General features: G+C 46.5%; 1 protein-coding gene across 2 annotated transcripts in view; it reads left to right on the top strand.

Annotated features, from left to right (window-relative positions):
• Window positions 1-228: 228 nt before the first annotated feature.
• PRR5 (proline rich 5) overlaps window positions 229-21,223 on the top strand; it is a 74,359-nt gene continuing 53,364 nt past the window's right edge. For both annotated transcript variants that reach the window (XM_039386206.1, XM_039386205.1), the window contains exons 1-2: window positions 229-369; window positions 17,835-17,973. The gene's annotated coding sequence lies outside the window, so the exon portion shown is untranslated. The remainder of the gene's footprint in view (window positions 370-17,834; window positions 17,974-21,223) is intronic.

The following is a 21,223-nucleotide window of genomic DNA, read 5'->3' as shown; positions in this document are numbered from 1 at the left end:
AGCCGGGGCTGCCACGACAATGCCCGGCCGGAGCGGGCACAGCCCCCGCCGCGACCCGCTGCCGGCCGCGGGTGTCCGGGCGTGCCCTGCCGGGGCGGGGCCGGGCAGATTGGGGATTTCTGCGGTCCTGCTGTATCGGCGGGTCCCTCCCCGTGCCCCTCCCGGCGGCGGGGGCGTCCCCGGCCCGCCCGTCCCCGCCCCGCCGGCGCGGCTGCCGCGTTCAGCATCGCCGGGAGCCCGGAGCAGCGCTCCCGGCCCCGGGGACACGGCTCGGCAGGGCAGGGCCCCCGGCGGCCCCCGCACCCTCCCGGGCTGTCAGGAGGGCGCTCCGGCTCCTGCCCCCGGCGGCGCTGCCCGGGGTCGTGCGCGGTGAGTGCGGCTCGGGGGGAAGCGGGCGATGCCACCGCCGGCTCTGCGAGCCCCGCACAGCTGTGGGGGGGCAAAGAGGGGCTGACCCTGTGCCCTTCCCCGCCGGGCACGGGGCTCGGGGAGCGGCCCCGGGGACCTCCCGGCGATCGGGGTGGGCTCGGGGGGCTCCCGGCTTTGTTCGCGGCGGCGGAGCGCAGCCCTGGCAGCGCTCCCATGGTCCCTGGGGATGCTGGAGCTCGGGCTCGCAGGTTCTGCTCCCTGCGTGAATATTCAGTCGGTGTTTGTGCAGACGCTGCTCTCCTTCTCTTCCAGTCTGAAATAGCGATCTCAGGTAGCTGGAGTTGGCTCCCGATGTGATTCCTGGGGGCTGGGAGCTGTAAGCCTTGTTCGCGCAAGTAAGACCTCTGTGCCTGAGCGAGATGGTTTTTGCAGGATGATTTTGCATGTTTCCACCCTGGAGTGCACGATCTCCGACAGCTCCTGCAGGAGATGGGCTTGTCCCTTTCTCTGTGTGTGCGGTCCCTGTTAATTTTGGCAGCTCGTAAGCGATCGTTGGTAAAGGTCCGGCGTCTTCGTATTCTTCAGGAATACATTAAAGTGGATGTGTGCCAGTGTTTTGATATTGTAAAAGCCACAAGAGCCTTAGAAAAAGGTTCGAGGAAATGATTTAGCTCTTCTGATGTTCATCGTTTCCAGGCAGTGTACTTGTAGGCATCTCACGGTAAATTGCAGGAAACAATGTGTTTACTAACACGTTGATGAATAATGGAAAGACAGGTCTAAAGCTAAATGTCGATGCTTCATTTAAAATAAATACTTGTAATTTATTCTGTCTCACGCACCTATTAGCTTTTAGGGAAAAGACGACTATTAGGTGGTGATTAGGCAGCTTTCTTACCACTTGAATAAAATAAGTAGTTCAGTATAGGAGAGCTGTAGGATAATGGACCCACCTGGCATCTGGTGCAGAGTTGGATGTGGAGCTGTGGTGCTGTCTGGCAAAACTGTTCTTTTGTAACTTCTGTAGCCAAAGTGGAGGTAAAACTTTGTTCTGGGAGTCAGGTGAATACTCTGGTTCCTCTGGGGTAGGCGAGTAATATGGGACTTACTATGGAAGGTGTATTGACAGGGGTTTCATATTTATAGCATACACCATTGATTGAATGACTTAATACTTCAGCCTTTCTCATCAGTAATCTAATTAGGGGAAGACTCTGGAAGGAATATGGAATTAAGACACATTCCCATTGGATGCACAGTAAAAAAGACATTACAGAGCAGACAGTGTCAGAGGAGTTTCCAGAAGTACTTGCTCATCACCCGAGACAGAGCCAGGTTTCAAACACTCCTAGACCTGTGCTTACGCTCCAGAGAATATTGCTGGATTTTCAGGCCTTTCTTTTCAGTTTTCAAAGTCTTATATCCAGAGTGCTTTGGGGGACAGTGAGGGAGACGTATCTGTGTAACCCAAGGTCTGAATCTTCAGTGCTTAAGAAGATCAAGCCCTGAGCACTTAAAAAAATCTGAGCCTTGGGTTGCAGTCAGACCTCCTGCCACTTCCATTCTGGAGGCATTTCTTTTTAATTTTTACAGCAGGTAGAATTATAGTTGTAAATTCTAGCTGCAATAAAGCACGCCAGTAAAATTGCTTTAATTCTTTTTTTCAATATAGAAGCCATCAGGATTAATGAACAGCTCTGTAAATGCATATGAAAAAAATGCAAGATCAGTAACAGAACTCAATGTGGCACCTAATCTCAGAACAAAAGTGATAGGTAGTGGCTAAAAATAGTATTTCCTCTTTCAACAATAGAGTTAAATATTGCAATGGATGTAAACTGCAACAAGGTGGATGGGTCCAGAGCTGGAGGCTTGATCACTTGTGCCTGCTGACCGTTCGACCTGCTTCTTTATGATCCTTTAAAGTATCACTCTTGCACGTGTGTTTGGTAATAAACCACAAATGCAACCCAAAAAGCTGGTGTTTAAAGGGAGGATTGGAGGTTCTGCTGCTGCAGCACGGAGGCACTGTAATTTCTAGAATGTGTTCTGATCCCGTGGAGCTCAGCACAAACTGCTGGGCCGTGCCCGGGTCTGCACGAGCGGCTGGTCCCACGTGTGGGCAACAACAGCATCCTCCCAGCAGCAGGAAAACCAGGAGCTCTGGTTCTGATCCCTGAGCCCTGTTTGAAGTGGTCCAGCGTCACTGCCCGAGAGATGCCTTCGTAATAAGGTCAGTGAAAAACTCGCCTCTCCAACAGCCCTGTCACAGCCTCTCAAGGAACTGTTGAGTTATGAGAGCTGGTAATTATCTGCCTTCATCTGTGGCCCGGGACTCATTGACACTGAGCACAAAGAGCAGGAGCAGATGACAAATCCTTGGCCAGCAGCACATCCTCTCCGAGGTGTTTGCTTCTCCCCTGGTTCCTCAGGATACCACTGGCAAGTTTGGGGTGTGGATAGAACAATGATTAAATATCTAGTGCTCATTTAGCCCTTGGAAAATGGAAAATACTATGTGGGGATGATTTGAATCAAGTGCTGTTATTCCCTGCTATTAAAGAAATTGCTTGCCTGCTCTGCATCTCAGGTTGGAGTCGTAGGCGATTTTAAAGCATTATTTAAACTGTGGTTTAGGTTTGTTTAGGTTTGTTTTAGCAGAGGGGCCTGGGAAAGTCTTTCTGTAGGAAAAAATAATAGGTAAAGATTTTCTTGTTTCAGCCTTTTTTTTAGTAGTTGCAAGATCTCTGTGTTAGGGAAGGAGGAAAAGGGAGTTGAATGGAACCGAGAGAGGAGCTGTTGTGTGAGGTAAAATTCTGATATTGTTCTCACATGCCACCCTACAAATACATTTGCATTTAAAATTTCCAGGCGAGCAGAAGCGTAGGACCGGTGCAGAATGCTAAACAAAACCTGACAGCTAACTCTGAAAACACCACACAGCCGGGCTGGGCATTCCTTTGCTTGGACAATTGAGTTGGAAATCTGTTTCTTTTAATGATTATGGATCTGAAACAAAGACAGAGCCTGACAAAAATGAGATGTCAGTTTTATTCTGAGCTGTTTTCAGCGGCACAATGTTTACTTTCTGTCACGTTTCCCTGTGACTGTTTGAAAACTCCCAGGAACCGTAAACCCCAAACCCCTTTCTGCCCATCAGATAGCCACAATATCCTCCTTTGTGTCACTCAGGCTGAAATTCAATCTGCTTGGGAGGCTGAGGAGTGGTTTGGGGCACAGTGGTGATCCCAGAGATATTGGATATCACCACAGAGGTACCCTTATGTTGATGGTGCGAGCAGACAAAGCAGCAGCTCTTCTGGGGAATGTGGTGAAGCTTCTCCTGTACCAGAGTAAAGCATTTCTGCTCGGGGTGGTGTGATAGAGAAGCTGGGGCGATGCCAACTGAGGAGGGAACAAAGCTCAGTGGGTTTTACCTTTTCATGTGTGAAACTCGTGTGTCTGCAGTTATTGGCAGTAAGCTGTCCCCGGGCAGGCAGAGCACTGGTGCAGAACAATCTGAGGAGGCTGAGGAGTGGGACTGGGAAAAGCAAATGAATGATGGGTTAACGTGTGAACTGGGTGTGAAGGAGCACCCGCAGTCACAGGGCTGGAACAAATGGAGGGCCCGTGGTCGGGCAGGGCTGCAGGGAAGCAGTGACACGACACAGCTCAGTTGGCCGTGATATTCCAGTTAGGAATGGAAGAATAACAAGCTTTATATGTGCAGTGTAGGTGCATCTGGCTCCCTGGCTTAAATATGGGGACACCTGCCCTTCGAAAGTTTCTGAGGGAAGGGAAAGAGCTGCTTAGGAGAGCAAAGGGGCATTTCTGGGGAGTGATTAAAAATGCTTAACATAGTGCTGGTGTCTTTGCTTCTTAGATTATCTTTCAGGTGTGGGTACTCAATCTCTTAGCCTTTGCAAGAGGGTGCAACTAGATTTCACTTAGAGAGGGTAACTTGAACATCAAGACAAGCTGCTTGGAATGAAACTAAATAATCTTCCCTGAAAACTGCTGGTTGGGTTGTTGGTCAGGGCTGTGTAAAGCTCACAGAGAGCCCTGGAAGATGTTCTGCAGGGCTGGTGGCTCAGGGTCACATCTCCCCTGGCCTAGTGCCCGGGGGTCAGGGTGGAGGTTTTGGAAACAAGGCTCTGGAGTCAGCAGGGCAGCTCCTCTGCTCGGCTGCCCGCTGTGGTCTGCTGGAAGGGACCGTCATTCCCTGCTGCCTCCTGTATGGAAGGAGATGGACTGGATGAAGGAATAAATATTATTCCATCCTTAGCCGCCGATCCAGGAGATAGTTGATCACTTATCTTGCTGGCAGCTGACCCTTGGGCCATTATACTTTAAAACAAATGCCGTTCTGATCACGCGGGGAGGGAATATGGGAGTGGGGAAGTGATGGAAGACACTCCTGCGGTGAGCTCAGCAGGCCAGGCTGGAAATATTGCTGGGTTTGCATTGACTCTGTTAATTTGTGTCCTTGGACCCATGTGGGATTCTCCTCTGGAGGAAAAGCTGTAAAGCAGCAGGCTCGGGGTGTTTTCCTGCTTTACGTTCCAGCCATTACTGGTGGGAAAAAAAAAATTAATGGATATTCTTGGATATTCTTGCTTCTTCCTTTGCTGAGTCTAGACACAACACTGAGTTCTTGCTTAAGTTAAAGGGTTGTGCAGCTCTGCTGAAGTTGTAGGTGATGCATAAAGGGATTGGAAGGGCTCAGGGCCATGATCCAAAATGTGGGAGATGCTGCAGCTTTGGGTCAGGCCCAGCAGGTCTTCAGTCCAAGGTCTCACCTTTGCTTGTGTTTGGAATTAATCACTTTCTTTGGGGTTATTATTTTAGAACGTGGTTCCAAGAATATAAAGATGTTGCAATTTTGAACTTAATTGTTTTGTTATGGTGCTGCTGTGTGCTGGTTTTCTGTTTTCATATTCGAGGTGGGTCAGCTCATGAAAAGCCTGATGGGACCCCTGAGTGGTTTGGTGCCATAACATGCCATCTTTCCTCCACCAGATTTCTCGTTGTATCCCAGAATAAACCAGAGTCATATAAGTTAGACATGCTCTTCCTGCAGAACAGGTGGAGTTATAAGGGCTCCAAGATGGTGTGTTGTTGCTAGATAGGGAGGAGTATTTTTATTCTGACTCACAGTGGCTGCTTTAAAAGTTTGGAGACTGTTTGTCTTCAGCATGAATGGTTTATTGGAGGGCAGGCAGGGAAAACATTGAAAAGCATTTACAGAGCTGGCTTAAGGATGAGCCTCTTTTAATTAAGTGTAACTTGAGTCCCAAAATTTCCTCATCTGGTGACTTGGTACAAGGTTTTCACTTCCTGTGTTGTCCATTTGATGTGGAGATTTAGAAGAAAAAGAGCTGTGAAATTTTGTTGTCTTGGTTGCAAAGGAGATCAGAAAGCTGAGAGAAGTTAAGTGATCTTCCAGAAAGTGTGTTAACCCAGTTTGGATGTGCTCATCCAGCCTCTCTGTAATCCAGTACTGCTGGTTTTCCTTTCAGCACTATATTAATTTTTCTTCCTGTAAAATATTCTGGTGAGGTTCTCTCCAGGAAGAACAGAGGGCCACTTCTTATTCCTTTGATTATCTACTTAATATCCTGATCTGGAGAAATACCAGCAAACTGCATTTGGTGATTTTTCATTGATTACAGTGAGTAAATTAATTTCATATCCAGTTTTCCCTCTAAGAGGAAGCACCCACTGCTGTCTGCATAGGTGTGACTTGGGTTTGTAGCATCAACTAGTTTTTAAAAATATGGGCCCTAAGGATCCTGCACAGAGCCTTGGTGCACCCCTGACTGCTCTGTGGTGGTAACTGTGACTTTGTGGTCGTGGCTTTGTTTGTTTGTTTTGCTGGGGTTTGTGGTTGTTTTCTTTTTCCAAGTTTATTTCCATTTTTGCCCTGGAGGACTAGGCAAAGGCTGCTGTCAGTGGGTTATCAGACTTAACAGATGATTGGTTTGGCTTGGCATGACAAAACCACTCCTCCTAAATAAAGTTCCTGGTATGAATTATCCCGTAGTGTGTCCTATCAGGGAGGTCTGACTCACTCCAAAGTGCCAGGAAAAAGACATTCTTGTAGTAATCCTGGCATCCCTGAAGACAGAAAGTATTGGAAAATTTGAGAGTCTCATAAAATATCCGAGCCAGTTTTGTATAACTGAGAAGCAGCTTGGAAGGTTCAGATAAGAAGCCAGATGTTGGCCCCAGCTAGTGAGATTTGCTTGCATGGATCACATTTGGCATTGCAGCATCCTTCCCAAATTAATTCTGTAATGCATAATTCCAGCACGAGTCGATTTTCCATTTTATTCTGCATGACTTTTGTTCATTTATCATTATTAAACAATTTCCTGGAGATACTCAGGCTTAAGTGTGTGTTTTGTATGACTACCAGAATTGTCTACAGTTACACAGACAGGAGAGAAAATAGTAATCCAGATTAAAAGATGAATTTTTCCCATCTGCAGCACTGTCTATACTTTGTTAGAGTCATCAGGGACTTCTCAGTTTACCTGAATATTTGATTTGAAGAATGATCCCAGCCAGGAACAAGATGCAAGGTTTATGCTTAGCATCTTCACATACAATAAATTCTTCTGCTGTTTTTAGGGTCAAGTTTTTTACATTGGTAATACACTCCTGGCATCATCCCTTTTGACTTTTTTTTTTTTTTGCTGGGAAAAGAATATTTATTAGCTGATTTAAATTCGGTTAACTTCATTTCCCTTTCATGGAGCTTTTAACAATGTTTAATGAGAGATGCAAGTGAATTGCAGATCTGTTATCTCCCTCTGAATACTGTTGAGGTCTTTCCTAAACTCCCATGAAGGTTTCTTGATCGTTCTCATTTTAATCCCGGCTCTCATAATTATTTTGTAGCATATGGGAACTTCTAGATGCTAATAGATGCTAATTCTGGTAGCCTTTGTCACGCTTATTTAACAAATAGTTCCAGTCCCTCATTTATCTGCCTTAGTTGTTTATTGATGATTTTTTTTCTGCCTTTAAGCCCCTGGGTTGGGGCACCAAGACCACCCTGTGTTAGGCAGAGTAGAGACACAAAACTAAGTGCAGACCCTGCCCTGCACATTAACACTTGCTTTTTATGACTAAATGAGGGAAATTCCTCTTCATTACCTGGTACTCAGACCTCTCCAGACACTCAGTTAAATCTCCAGTTTAGGGGGGAAAAGAACTAAAACTGAGCACCACTGTTGCCAGAACAATCCTTGTGCTGCTGGAAGCTGTAAGAATTAAAGTTTGTAGAGACTACCCATGATCTGCGTGTTTAGGCAAAAATGTGGTGCTCCTTCCTCTCCTCCCTGCTTTGCTTTTCCTCTCATTCAAGCAAGGGGGGTGATGAATGCTTGGGAGGAATGTGTCCCTCCTATTTGTCTTCTTTGCTCGCCTTCTTTCAACAGCTTCTCCATTCAGTGCTAAACAACAGGAGAAGAAAAACGCTTAAAAAATAAAGATATTCTGTTGTCAGCCTCATGTGAAAGAAGGATGTTCTGCTTCTCCCACAGATGGGCAAAGTAGAAAAGTCCCTTGCTGGCCCTAAAATCTGTGGTGGCAGGAAGAATGAGAAAAGCAGATTGAAGTTGCAGATCACTGCATGGCTGAGCACGAGCTCCTGTGTGTGGAGCTCTGAGCCCTTTGGAGGCTCCAGCCTGGAGTGGGTTTGGTAGGCAGCAAAGGTTCAGAATTAACTGAACTAGGCTCCTTCCTAAGCATTCCTTGTTTTTCCTTTGGTTTTCCATGCAGGTGCTCATCTGCACACGGATGGATGTGGGTAAACATGCCGACACATGGTGGGTGGCAGATGGCTGAGCCTCTGCTCTTGAAACAGTGACCACCCCTCTGCAGGTTTCACATGTCCTCCCTAGAGCCTGCTGCAGCCTTGTTTGGGGAATTAAATGGAATATGACTCCTGGAAAGACACACTGGGTGTCTGGATGATGTCTTTCTTATGCTGACACAGCTGGTGGAAGAAGTGTGTGGGGCTTGCCCTTCCTTTGGGCCAGGAAAAGGCACGTCCAGACAGACCCTGGATGGCCCCTGTGGGGTGATCCCATCAGCATCAGCTGCTGGGAGGGTTGGATGTGGCTTTGAACAGCTGGGACACATCCATGAAAGCTCCTTCCTTCATGCTCTTGTAGGGAATGTGGAGAATGCTGCACGGTCACGAAGCCCAGTGGAACAGCTGACAGGCACATCTTTTGGGGTTCCTGCTCTCTCAACCTGAGCTTTCCAAAGCCTGGCAAGATGTATCTGATATCTCAGATACATTCTGAGTCCTGAAAACCTCAGAATGGCTTTTTATCCAGGAGCCCTGCTGAGCAATATTCACATAACTGGGGGCAGGATCCCCCGTGGTTTGAGCTTTGGGTGTGACCCAACTCTCCACCACTGGATGATCCCATATAAAGTCCAGAGGTGGGCTGTGGTTTGGGGTGGCCACAGTGATTAGGAGAACTCCTGGAGAGGCATGAGGGAGCTCAGGCAGCCATTGCTACTGCTTGGGCTGCCCCAGAGCTCTGTGCACACATTCAGAGATCCCAGGCAGAAGCAAATAAAAACTGTTTGCTTTGGTCCCCCTCCCCACTGATTTTTATTTATTTTTTTCAAACTCCTGCATCTGCTGCCTTGACAGTGTCCTGCCTGCCCCTACAAATGAGACAGCAACGGAGCAGATTTGTTAAGCTGATAAAGAACAGGAAGAAACTGTGGATTTAGTGGAATTTGAAGACAGTTCAGGCCGCTGAGCAGCCCAGCATGGTGTGCTGGAATAAAGTGCTGGGAGATGATGCCCTTGGTCAGGGTGATCAAAGTCACAGGGGGTGTTTGAAGTGAAGAGAGACTTGCTTATGTTTTAAAACCACCTTCTTTTGCTGACCACAGCAAAGCCCCCCTCTTCCTGCCGTGGGAACAAAACCTTTAGCATGCTGGTGCTGCAGATCCCTCTCAGACCAAGACTCAGTTTAGCTCCTAATTTATTGTGTTTTTTGCTTACTGAGAGGAGGTTAAATGGATTGTGGTGCTTTGGGTGGTGACAGGAGATGTCTGGGAATGGTGACTCTGGTGTTGCAAACAAATCTCAGTGCTCATGTCTTGCTTTGCAGGTGGTGAGCCAGGGCTTGGGCTGTCGTGCTGCAGAGTTGGGGAAGTTCTGGAAGGAATTATAAATGCAGGGTTTACATGAACACATGTGAAGTCAAGGGATGCCCATGCATTTACAGTAGCCAAAGGTATCTATTACTTAGCACTGAGTTTTTAGCTGTAGCAAAAGTGTAAATGTGTCAACTGGCACGATCCAGGAATTAATGGACAAATACATCTCAGGCTTTGCTGTGATTGAACCACCAGCCATCCTGCAGGAAGAGCTTTCAAATCCCACTCTGCTCGGCCCATGGGCAGGGTTTCCCCCCTCGATTTCTTTGCAGCTGGTGAGCCAAACCAACATCACACCTGCCTGCCACTCACCCCCCAGCTCTGCCAGGGCCAGGCCAGCTGTGCAGCAGCAGTTGCCTTCCGTCTGGGGTGAGGACAGATTGCCAGGACAGAGACTCAGGAAGTAATTAGAAGGAGAATTTAATTTGCTCTTCAGGCACGTTGAGGTCTAAGTAGCTCTCCTTCCCCCTCCCCGACCAAAGAATTGGAGGGGGGGAGGTGGAGAAAAGAAAATTATAGGAGGGAAATAGAGGGAGGAAGGAATCGAGCTGCGTCCTCACCATCTGTGCACTTGGACTGGTGCAGCTGCTCTGCCACTGACACGCTGCTGTGTCTGAACCCAGCCCAGACAGGCAGGTGACCCGAGTTGTGAGCACAAATCACCGAAGATTAATGCTGGTAAATAGCCTGGTCACAAAAAACTACCCCAAGGCAGAGCCTCCAGCGGCTTCAAACCTTTAAGTATCCTCTCCCTTTTATCTCGTTTCTCGCTTCTCTTCATCGAGGATTTTCTCAGAATTCGGGAGCCAAGCAGAATTTCAACACACATGGTTTTTCTGGATGGAATCCCATACCTCTGAATGCAGCACAGTCAGTTTTGGAACATGAAAAGGTTATCTAGAAGCAAAGGGGAATGGCCAGTTGGAGCTGTAAGTGGGACTACTTCGGTGCTTAAAATTAGTTAAAGATGTGTTTAAATGCTTCATTAGCTCAGGGCCTCCATCTGCTACCTGGGGCTGCCCAGTTTGTGACAGTCCCAGCTCGGGGGGCGTGTGGACAACGCCCTCCTTTTATTTGTGAGGAGAATGCACTCTGCATCAAGTGCTGTGGAGAACAGGCAAACACTGAGTGCAGGGTAACAGACCCCAAACTAACCAAAAACACCAAGGGTGTAGTGTGCTTCTGTGCACGGCTTCAGGTACCTCTGCTGGAATCTCATTGGGCAGGCAAGAGGTGTCTGAGGGGTTCCCCCAGCACAGGGGGTGTGGAGTCCACCTTTCCTCTCCCAGAGCCACAGGCTCTTTGGGGTGGTCTCATAACAGCCTGGGTCCTGATCCAGCATCTGTTGACAGCAATAGAAGAATACCTTGTGTACCCAATACAGAAAAATCCAACACAACACTACTTCTGATGCTCGTCTCCTGGTGTTACTAACATGACAGAGATTTTCCAGAGATTAGTCACTGCCAAGTGCCCCTTCCCGAGCCTGAAGGACCATTTGGGCAGTTGTTAATCCCTGAGAATAGCTCTGCAACTGAGTTATTGCTGAAAAACTGGATATTGTTTGGAGGCTCAAGGTGTCTCTCATAACTGTTCAGGGGTGATGATGAGATGACAGTTTTTACATCCCTGGTGTTTGCACTGTAGCACTATAAATTAGTGATGGCAGGACACAGAAAGATGAGTTGGATCCAGGTGCTTTTTGTCCTGTAATGGCTGCTACTTCGCTTTACCTCTTGTTTTTGAAGTCAGTTTAATTCCCACAAAACCTTTCCCTCCACGGTGCCTCCAGCACACCAGGTCCTGACTTTGCTGCACAGTTTATCCAGTGATGGAGCATTGATGGAGCCAGAAACTTGCCAACTTCTGTGTAAGTCCAAGCCCAATACATCTCCCCAAACTTTGTCAGCTAAGAGGTGAGGGACCTGGTCTCTCTCCTCCCCCAGTAATTTATCCTCTGATATCCAGGCGTGTCATCCTCACTAGAGAGGAGTCAAATACTGCTTTTATACCCTTTTCTCCCATTATTCCCCAGGGGCTCAGGCAGCAGTGTGTGCTTTGAGAATGGCAGCAGATGCAGGCTGTGGAGCTGTATTCTCATGTTTCTGGGTTTCCTCAGGAAGCTTTTGACTAAGCAGCTGCTGCCTCGTGCAGAGTCACGATCTGAGTCTGAGAGTGTAGTAGAAACGTCAGAGGAAATATAAGAAGTTGCTGCCTGCAGCTATTTGCTACCTTTCTTCCAAATCTGCAGGGCTGGTGGAGCAGAAAGTATCTCAGTATTGCATCTGGCAGCTTCACCGGATCCTCACCCCCCTTGGCACCACTGGATTTGCACAGGGACAGTAAAACACAGCCCCTGGCCACCCTTGCTTTGGCAGAGCAGGGAGGGGCAGGAGGGGTAGCAGTGTCATCATTTCTTAAATCTCTCTTTGCAGGCTGGGAAACCATTTGTAATGAGCTTAGGATGAGCTGCCTACTTATTATTCTTATTAATTTTTTCCCCGTTTCCCTCTCGTTATTAAACGCAAGTGACAATTACTTCTGCTTTCAGGATTCCTGACTGTGGAGTGCTGTCTGTGTAAGGATTGGACTCTCTTTTTATCCTTTTTTTTTTTTCTCTTTCCCTGCAGTCCTAGCAGCCATGGGAATGGAGGATTGCAACATTTCCCATTCCTTTTGCCCAGCCCGTGCCACCCAACCGCAGTTTTTCTTTGCAGCCCGGGCCTTGTGAGCATCTCTTGTAAAACTCCACTGCAGGTTCTGCATATGTCTCTAGTCTGGTGCCAGTGCTGGCTCTGTGATCCCTACAGTGGCCAGAAGTGACCCCAGCTCTGCTCTAAAAATAGACCTGTGAGAGGTGTGTGCCTGAAGGGTGCTGAGCCAGCAGCTTGGTGGTTTGAGTAGAGATGCCCAGGATAACGCTGGTGAGCCTCAGAGCACGTCCAGCAGAGTCTGCAGATGTGGGAAAAGGGGCAGATAAAGTTGTCAAGGGGGTTTGTGGGTCGGGACTTTGTCATTCCTTTTTTTTGCCACACGGACTTTAAATCCTTGCTGCCTTGGAAGTCACTTCTGGCTCTGCTCTGCTGTCAGGTGCCTCTCCCTCCCTCTCCTGATGCTCCATCCAAAGCTGGCCGTGCCAGAAGCCATGGGGTGGGATGAGGAGGGGGAGATTTGTGACTCTCAGTTGCCCAGGATCCACCAGTCTCTTAGTCTCTCCATTGTTCCTAGGAGGAAGCTGCTGTCCTGGCAGATGTTTTTCAGGTTGCTTTGTGTGGTCTGGCAGCTCTGCAGGCAGGGGCTGGGAGAGGGGCTGGGGCAGGGTGGCTGTGGGCAGGGTGGCTGTGGGCAGGGCCCTCCCGAGGTGCAGGAATTGCTTATAAATAGGGGGGACACGTTGAAATGTTCCCTTTTTTTGTCTTCCCACCTCCCACAGTTCTTGGGAATGAGGAAGGAGGCCACGAAGAAATGTTGGCATTTCAGTGGAAAGCAAAGGCAGCTGAAGTGGAATGCTTGCTTTCTTTTATTTTTTTGGGGGGTGGTGGGGAGAGAAATGCTGCTGCAGAGATACTGCAAAGCTGCTGTGCAGAGAATCCTGCCTGGATTTGTTCAGTTTTGGAATTGAGGGGTAAAGCAGTTGACAGTTCCTGTGCCTGAGATTGCCTGAAGTGACTGAGCCAGCAAAGGAGACCCAGCAGGGGCTCAAGTGAAATTCTTCCAAAATGCTCTCGTTTACACTCACTGCATCCTTTTCCAGTAAAACCCTTCAAATGCTGCTTCAAAAATTCATGAGTTTGAGTGCTTTAATGGAAGCAAAGGAGAGGCTTTTCTGTCTCATCCTTAAAAAGGATGTGGAAAGTTCAAAGGGAACTTTTAGTGTTTAGTTTTGCTGCACTCACCCATCCAAGAACTCTTCTTCCTGAGTTAACCTGAAGCTTTAATGCTGTGTTGAAATCACTGTGGGATGTTGACTTTCACGTGAGCCCTGTAAATGGGCAGCCTGTTAAACAGGGCACCAGTGTGAATTTAGTTTAAAATGATACATGCCATAGGATTTTCTAGTCTTTTGCCTGCTGAAATTGTTGAATATTTTACTGTGATTTTCATTAAGGCAGAGCCATCCCTGGAATTGTTCAAGAGAGACTGGCTTTACATTTTCATTTTTGTTTTTGGTATGTTCTAGCTTTTTCTTTGTCACCACAGAGTTAAAGTCAACACTTTTTAATGCAGAGCTTTCTGCAACTTTTTCATCTGGCTTCTTTCAAGAGTAACACCAAGGGTTTTCAGGAGAAATTGTTGCCTTTAGGTTTTGATCTTCATTAGTTTATGTCCTCGGAGATATAAAAGCAGATTAAGTGCCACTATTGCAGCAGAAAAGAAACTCAGCAATACATGCAGCAGAAATGGGCTGTCAGCAAAAAAAAAAAAAAATCAGCAGTGAGAAGTCAGCCTTAAAAACAATCTAATTATTTGTCTGAGGTACAATGTTGCCCCAGGGAAAGTCAACAGGAGCTTTTCTGTGGCCAGAACTCATCAGAATCCATCCTTTAGTTATAATTTCAAGCTACAGTGTGAGCTTTAATTCCATTAGAGGAAATTTTTTTTTAAAGGAGAAAGATCAAGGAAGGAAAGTCCAGAAGACAAAGTGCCATCTTTTTATATCTGGCAAAAAAAAGGAAGAAAAAGTCCTTCAGAGGTTGAAAGATTTTGGGAAGCCAGGGATAGCACAGGCTGAACCCTGTGGTTCTGCTTGTTGGGACCAGTTGTAGACTGACCAGTTAAATGGCTGGGGAGGGGATGGCCAGGAGCACAAAAGGCCTCTTGCTTCATAGTCTGAAATAAAGCTCAGCAGGCCCAGAGGAAAATCTGCACGTATGTAACTGGAGGAATGAAGCCAAGAGCACAGATGGTACATTTTACATTCATGGCTTTGCACTTCATTCTTCACGGGCACTTTTTTTTCCCCACACTTCTGGTTGATTGAGCTGAGCTGGTAAAATCCTGAAAGAGGTGAGCAAGCCGTTGCAATTCCCAGCCATGGCCGTGCTGCCCTGTCATTGCAGCCCCAGAGTAAAATCTCCCAGTAGGAGAAGGTCCTTGATGGTGCTGCCTGGGTTTGAGCAGCCAGCCCTGGATCAGGTCAGCCCGCCGGGCTGATTGGGGTTTAATTGCAATCACCAGTGCTTTGATTCTTGGCTTGGACCTTTGTAGGCTGCAGTCACTGAAATTATAGAGCTTATTTGCTGGCCACTCAGGGCTGGATTGAAAGACATGCACAGTAATACCCGAAATTAGAGTCGGTGTGACCGATTCCTCGGGCTGGAGCTGCCTGAGCAGTAGGTGATAAGTGGGGCAACTCTGTCAGCTCCGCTGAAATGCTGATTTACAGCAGCTCTGTTGTCAGTCCTGAGGAGGAGCTGACATTCCCTTCACTGAGCAAGCTCACGCTGTGTGAGAAATCAAATTTCACCCACAGTCACAAATAAATTAATTTTAAAATGCAGTCACTTAGAAAGGGAGGGCAGTTGTATTATTTGTCATGCACTTGTGAGGAATGATCCTGCGTTTTACCCTTTGGTTTTTAATACTCTCTAACATTTGGACAACTCTCTACCAGGAGTAGCATTTTGGTTTTGAACAAATTCCCAAACAGCTTTATATTTTTCAAGTGGCATCAGCAGCCAAGAATCATCTGCTGCATCTTTTCCTCCTCTGCCTCATGTGTGGAACATCCCTGGAAATGACACTGCCCTGTGGCTCAGAGCAGCTTGAGATGAATCTGGACTTTGTGGCAGCTTTAGGGTCCAAGACCCTCCAGAGTCAGGTTTTTTTCCATGCTGGACAGGAGGTCTCTAAAGCTACAACCTGATGTTTTTGCCTGCAAAAGTATTTTGGGTCCTTCCCAGTGGTTCTCCTCGGAGACTCATGTTGCTGCTTTCCCTGTGTTCAGGTGGAGGGGTGGGTAAGCAGTGTGTGCCTGAGGAAACTGGAAAGCAGTTCTGGAATTCTGCCTCTGGGAGGTGCCTGGTTTAAGGCATGGCATCAGTACTTGATAACAAATGAATTCTTCGTTTGCTTTATCTGCCAAAGTAACGCACTGATTGCTCAGCAGGAGTGAGGAATATGCTTAATTACAGTGTACAGCAGCATCATGGGTTGGATTTTTCAGGCATTTTCTTTTTTTTTTTTATTCCCCCAAACCTATAAATAGTTTAAGATATACAGGATATTAGATGAAAGCAAGATAAATGTAATTCACAAGTTTTAAAAAAATTATAATTTATCCTTCGTGCTTGCACTGGTGGAATAGCCGAGCTTTGATCATCAAAGTTAGGTTGGTTTAAGTAAAAAAGGCAGTGGAATTTCATTCTGAAATGACCCCCTTAAATCCTGAAGAATAGCACTGTGATGTAGTTTTATTATCCTGACTAATCAAATTATCACAAGTTATAGGCAAAATGGAGGATTTTTTTTTTTTGTCTGCTGGCACAGAAATGTCAAAGCACGATCTCCAAGCAAAACAGTATTTCCATATCCATAGGTATCCAGTCTTCTGGGAACTGATTAACTATTATTGCACTTTCTGTCCATAATATCTGTCTAAAATCAGTGGGATTTCTCATATACTTTTGAGCAGAAAATGATGAATCTTGTTCAGTCTGCCTTTTAAACAGGGAGGGGGGAAAAAAAGCCAAAACTGATTATAAGACTCACAGAATTATTGGGGTTGGAAGGGACCTCTGGAGATCATTCAGTGACACAGGAACTCGTCCAGGTGGGTTTGGAAAACCTCCAGAGAGGGAAACCTGTTGTTTTAGGTGTGTGCTTTGATAGGATCCACTCCAGCTGAGATCAGTCGATCTTTTGGAAGCCCTCAGTGTCCTGACCACTCTGGGAGTTGCCAGGCACTGCCAGTATAAACCCAGCTCTATCAAGAAAGCTCTACCCTGATAGAGCTTGTTTGCTTAAGGCAGTTTTCCATGTGCTGGTGCCACATCCAGCTGTGTCCACAGGAGTTTTTGTTGGCCTGGTGTGTCCACGCCCAGCGTACCACGCTCACATCTTGTGCTTTCATTGACATCCCTCATTTCAAATCCGTCCATGTGTCACCTCCCAGGGGCCACTGAGAGGTTGCTTTCCCTGCCTTGCCCCCAGGTGCCCAAAGCAGCAGTTTGTGGCTCTGCATCCTGCAGGCTGGGGGTGATGGCCCCGTTTCTGCTCACGTCTGAGCTCCTGAACACGCTGCAGGCAAAAAAACCGGCTCCACACAGCTCTGCCTCAAACCAACACCCTAAAATGAGTGGTAACAGAGTGAAGCTCAGACAAAAGGTGGGAGTATAAGGGGATTATTCAGTTCTCTCAAGCACAGCAAAGATTAACCTTAAAATACATATTTTTGCACTCAAGCAGTGACATCCTTGGGAAGTGGGTCTGAAACGCCACAAAACAAAAGCAAGAGTGGTTTGTGCCCAGGGTGAACTGAACCAAGCAGGGCAGCTCTACATTTCTAGTTAAATTTAGCAGTGTGTTACTAATGACTGTGCAAAGTGCAAGGCATGAAGAGCTGTACTCAGAATGTGGATGCATGTGAATACCACTGTGTATATGTATGTATATATGTATGTGTGTCTATAGAGTTTTTTTCCTAATAGTGTTTGATATTTATTGATTAAAAAAAATATTTAAATTATGAGAATGTTTGGATTCAAGTCACATAATTCTAAATTCTTTGCTGTACCAAGTTACCCACTCTGGTGTTTTTGTTGTGTTAATAGTCATCTTAGAGAGGCACTTCAAGACCAGAGCAGGGCGGGCAGTGACATTGCAGCCATAATTTGAAGCCCTAAAGAAAGAATTTCCAGTATTTCCAGATGATGCATTTAAGACTTTTGTGGGCCTTCCAGGGCAGCTGCTCTCCAGAGCTGATCACAGCAGATCGTGCAGCATATTTCCAACCTCTTCATGTCACCCCCTTAGTGCTGGAACACAGAACCACTTGCACTGTGTGTGCTCTTGGAAACTCTCTTACCCTCTTTAGTGATAAGTGTAGCTCTCAGCGTTGGTGCCAGTTAATTGCTCCCCCAGAAGAAAATAAAACAAAGGGGAAAAGTGCAAGAAGAAATACTTGTGTCAGTGATGAGGTGGAACAGCACCGATTATCCTGCTTATTTTACTTCTTTGTGTGCCATTAGGGGGTTATCAGTGCACTCTTGAACCATATTCTAGAATAGCAATATTTGCAATGCTGCTTTTCTCTTCATCTCTTGTTGCAGAGCTGCCTTTTTTGCAAGGGGCTGAATTTTTTTCAACCAGTTTGTGTCGCCTGTCAAGAATTTTCATGTGACTCCCGGAAACCTGCTGCGAAGTCTTCCTTTTTTGCTATTCATCCCCGTTTTCTTCTCCCTTTAGCAGGTAAGCTCATGTTTCTGCGACATTATTTGCAACTGGAAAACGTTTCTGATTTCAGACACCTGCAGAGTTATGTTGGACTCAGTAGGGTTAATGCCTCTCCTCCAGAATTTCCCCCAAACCCACTGCGTTTTCTGCCACAGGGAAATATGTGAATCACAGTGCAGCACTCTGGGGGGTTTTTAGCATCAGTGCATGTCAGCCTGCATCCCTCTAGCTCTGTTTCAGCTTAAAAACATGGTGTGCATGGACTTTCAGCTGGGGGTCTATTTACAGCTGAATCAGGATTGTGAGCAAGCCATACAGAAAATTGCTCGAATTTCTGCTGTCTGAGAGGAGCCTCTAAATAACTTTCATGTCCCTGGGGGGAAAAAAAGCCCCGAAGGGGAGGGCCAGGGTGGGTGATGGGAGAGCTTGGGTGTCACCCAGCACGGCGACCTCGAGCTGCAGAGAGGGTTCAGATGCTGTTCACCGAGATCCCAGTGAGTGCTGCAGGAACAGATTAAGGCTGGCTGTGCACTGGAGCATGGGAGGGATTCTCCAGTGACCTGGGGATGACTGATGGGTCCGTGGGTGTGGCAGGAAGGGGCACTGAGCAGCCGAGCAGGAGGAATGTCTTCCCCAGCTGCAGCTGTTTCTGCAGAGGGGCTTGGAAGGGCCCTCCAGAGTTCCTTAATGTTCCTCACTGGAACTGGAGTCATGTTTGAGATTGAAGGTTTTTGGGAAGGAGGAACTTTTTAAAGATTTCTTGAAATGGCTTTCGGTAAATGCTGGTAGTCATCAAAGGAGAGTGTGCATGGGGGTGTGCGAGTGCACTTATGTGAAAGGAAAGTAAATGTGCCTAATCTGTCTTTGATGTTGTTCTGTTTTGCTTTTAACATCATTGTTGCATGTAGTTATTTTTTTTTAGAAATCTCAGAAAACAGTTGCCAGTTTCCTCCTCCAAAAGAATTTTCTTTCTGAATGTATTGAGTGGTTTATTCTCTGTTAAACACTTACTTTATTACTAAGATGCAGGATATAATCTCTACCACAGCTTTTTCCCTGTTTTTTTTAAGGAAAAAGGTCTTTTCTGAAGGGTTGGCTCTTGCAAACTTCTGGTTTGATTTACTTGATGGTAATGGATGCTTTCTGCCCGATCTATATCCAGTGGTAAATGATGGGAATTCCTGTTCTATGCTACTTTATTGCAGTGATAGCTGGATTTTCCTACAGCATTAGTTGGTCTCATCCCAGGCTTCAAGAGTGAATGGTCCCCTATAACCTGCAGTTTGTCAGGGCCTTGCATGGCACTCACAGAGTCACAATTTGGGGGTGGAAGGGACCTTAAAGATTATCTTGTTCCAACCCCCTGCCACTAGACACCTTCCACTAGCCCAGGTTTCTCAGAGCCCCATCCAACCTGGCCTTGGACATTTCCAGGGACGTGAGCAAGGCTGGGACCTAGAGCAGAATTGAGCTTGTTCTGTGACCTGGGCACAGATGTTTCTAAGTGAGAGAAAAACGAGAGAACTCATTTTGACTTGAGCTGCACTTTTTTTTTTCCCTGAGGGTTTCCAGGGTGTTGTTCAGCTGCTGCTGCTCTGCTTTCCCTGGCAGGTGGGTTAAGGGTATCATCAGTAGCAGAGAGGGGGCATTGCACAGGGGGAACTCGATAGTCCCAGGTCATCGAGAATATGAGTATGGGCATTGCTTTTCTCCTTATTCCTCTGGAAGAGGTGAGGGAAGAATAACCCAGGCAGGAAATCCCTGCTCTCCCGACCCGCATTATTTCAAGTATACCCCGAAAATTTCTGCTCCTGAACTTAACAACCCTCTCCAAGACAAACACCCACATCTGCTGTTAACTAAGTTACCAGTCTACCAACTAATCTGTTCCCAAACATGAGTTCTGTCAGCAGCAACTCCAAATACAGCTCCTGGGAGGGTTCAGCCCCTGCCAGCAGAGCTAAAAGCTGCTTTAATGCTTCGCTGAAATATTTCGGAAAGCTCACTGTGAACAATCCATCTTTGTTTTGTTCGTTGTTAAACTTTTCATTCTCGGTTTTCTAAATAACTGCCCCGCAGAGTAAACAGAGAACACACATGTAAACCTTCTGTTTTTAGCAGAGCGTTTGCAAACCATCCCACTGTAAACTGTTTATAGATTATTGTGTAATCTCTAACTGTACCGTGATGGACAGTCAGACTTCCCACCATGCAAGGAGTCATAATCAAATATCATCCCTTGAGCAGCTTACCACCACCCTGACAGAGTGTGTGCTGCCTGGAAATACCAATTCCTTCTGAAAAAAACCCTGCCTGCCTGCTGCAAACCCAGCGTTTTATAATCGCTTGGGGTTTTTTCATTGCTAAAGCCATAACTTGCTGGCAATATAGTAAACCTTAAGTGATGCTTACGGCTTGATTGTATTAAAATTTTATATTCCAACAGTGGGCATAAACCCACAAGTACTATTTGCTCTTTATTGTGGTGTGGTATAATTTAAAGGTCTTAGGAGTCTGGCCCTACCGTAACAGAGACCGTAGAAAACAGGTATTGAAGGTGTCAGGCCCCCATTAATTTACATCTGCAGGCCATGGACTCTGTAGACAGATGTATAGAGGTTTTACTTTCTGGATGAGCCCTGTATTGTTCCATGGAAATGTCACAGGTTTCAAATGAAGCACATACAGAACCCTTGGAATGGCAGGAGCCCAATCAGAAGCAGCAAAATAATAGGTTTGCCTTCCTCACAAGGGGACAGAAGTCAGTAGGAGAGTGTTGAGATAAAAAAGAGGTTAGCAATGTTTGCTGGGTCACAGGGGATAAGCACTCATGCTTTTCATAATTAGTATTTTGAGAAGTTCCTGACGAAGTTTTAACCCTTCGTTTGCTCCCTTTTTTTCTTCTCCTCCAAATACAAAGAGGAGAACCTGGCAGTATTTTTATTTATTGTTTAATTCTTCTTGTTCACTGCTGGGGGGTGTTAACTCTAACTTTTCAGCTGACTCCCTGGCCAGGCTGTCCCACTCAGGCTGCAAACTTTGTCCTTTTCTCTCAATCCCTCAGTGCCTTTGGTCAGCAGCAGATTCTTCTAGAAATACTGATTTAATACTTCCCAACTTGAAATACCAGCTGAGCCTGTAAACCAAAGATAGCTCTCAAAGATTTCTTCATTGAGGGTCAGGGCATGTGCTCGAGGAAATGAAACATTCATTAGTTGGACGCCAGATTATTTACACTTGTGTAATGATCAATCAGGCAATAAGA

This window comes from Pipra filicauda, unplaced genomic scaffold, assembly GCF_003945595.2.
Source record: "Pipra filicauda isolate LSUMZ 115617 unplaced genomic scaffold, ASM394559v2 scaffold471_size599564_pilon, whole genome shotgun sequence".
In the NCBI taxonomy this organism is placed as follows: Eukaryota; Metazoa; Chordata; class Aves; order Passeriformes; family Pipridae; genus Pipra; species Pipra filicauda.
The sequence above is the reverse complement of the archived record's forward strand: the minus strand, read 5'-3'. Positions and strand labels throughout refer to the sequence as shown.